This window comes from Heptranchias perlo, unplaced genomic scaffold, assembly GCF_035084215.1.
Source record: "Heptranchias perlo isolate sHepPer1 unplaced genomic scaffold, sHepPer1.hap1 HAP1_SCAFFOLD_949, whole genome shotgun sequence".
In the NCBI taxonomy this organism is placed as follows: Eukaryota; Metazoa; Chordata; class Chondrichthyes; order Hexanchiformes; family Hexanchidae; genus Heptranchias; species Heptranchias perlo.
In genome coordinates, this window is record NW_027139991.1 from 41,180 (window position 1) to 42,872 (window position 1,693).

At 44.3% G+C, this 1,693-nt stretch overlaps 1 non-coding gene across 1 annotated transcript; it reads right to left on the reverse strand.

Annotated features, from left to right (window-relative positions):
• Positions 1–1,620: 1,620 nt before the first annotated feature.
• On the reverse strand, positions 1,621–1,693 carry trnaf-gaa (transfer RNA phenylalanine (anticodon GAA)). The gene has a single exon. It is a non-coding gene; the product is annotated as a tRNA-Phe (tRNA).

The window sequence follows — 1,693 nt, forward strand, 5'->3', positions numbered from 1 at the left end:
CAACGAGCAGGTCTGTGACACTACACGGTGTCTACAAAGTTATCGCCTGCACGTACAGTGAAGCGGACGGCAGTTTTCACTATTAAACCAGTAACTATGATGTTAAAAAAATTGTGGCCGAGAAAGACTTGATTTCAGCGCGGTGACACTGGGCCAGAGTAAAGTTCAGTTAATGTGATTGCCGAGTGGGGAGAGGGTGGATTTGGAACTCCTGTGCGGCTGCGCTGCGCATTGTCCAGATCTGCTTGGAGCGATATTCACTTCAATTCATCACTGACAGGGACAGTTTGATTCTAAGTTTCTTTTTTCTGGTGCTTGGTGAGATTTCAAAAATAAAGGCGACCCGTGCTCACCCCAAACTCGTCACTTACACGCTGACAGATACAAGGCCGTCACACTCTTCACCAGTGAGATGAAAGCGGAGAGCGATTTCACGGTCGAATACAATGGCGAACAAAACTCATTCAATGAAAGTGCAGGTCATTGAGGGGCCTTTAAAGTCCTGATTATTTGAACTGAACTTCTTCCCAAAGCGTTTCAGATTCAGGTGGAGCGATTTGGGGACATCTTTTCCCTCTTTGCAAAAGTTCCAACCGCAGTTCAAGATCAAAAGTCGAGGGCAGAATGAGGCGCCTTCCTGAAATTTGAGAACTCGGGAATCAGACTTTAGAACAAGGTTCTGTTTATTGAGAAAAAGCAGATAAAACATTCATCCCGGAACGATCCAGAATCCGATCAGCTCGAAAAGCAACGGTTACCCCGTGATTTGAACACGCAGCCTTCTGGTGGCGGAATAAATAATGTGGATAGAAGCAGGAAGTTGAAAAGTGGGAATTGATCGATTCAGTGAGTGGGTAAAACTGCGGCAAATAGCGTTCAATGTGGGGGAGAGCGAGGTCATCCACTTTAAATCTAAGATCAATCAGTGTATTTTCTAAATGGTGAGAAGCTCGGAACTGTGGAGGAGCAGAGAGATTTAGGGGTCCATGTACAGAAACCGCTACCAACCAGCGTACAGGTACAAAAAATAAGTGAACAGCCGAATGTGCGGTTCGTACGGCCGGTTAGCTTATTTGCACAGAGTGTATCGTAATGTCATGATCACGGATTCGATTCTTGTAATTTACTTTATTTATTTCGGGTTTTTGTAACTTTTAAAATCGAAGCTTTACAGAAAAAAACCACAGACAAATTCACGGGGACAGTTTATTGAATAACATCCATTGTAACTTTGCCCCTGGGCCGGAGAAACACGTCTTTCTTTTTATTTGTCTTTCTCCGGTTTGCAGATAAACGTTTAACTCGCGGCCTGTTCCCATTAATGAACATCAGCAGCAACAGACAGACAGAGCGGGTCTGACCGCCCCGAGATGGGGAAAAGGCAGCAGTTTCGAATAAAGTGCATCAAATCAAATAGTCACCCGGCACCGAGAGAGACAAAACCAAGAGAAAAAGGCAGAAGGTAACAGAGAAATAAAAGCCAAATACAGACGATAGAAATATTTCCCATCCTTGATGTCGCTCAATTCAATCCCCAATCCTTCAGTGGCGGGGATCAAATTTCACTGTAAATAAATGCGAGAATCGAAGCGAAGAAGAAGAAACTAAACAACCAAAAACTGCCGAAACTCGGGATTGAACCAAGGACCTTTAGATCTTCAGTCTAACGCTCTCCCAACTGAGCTATTTCAGC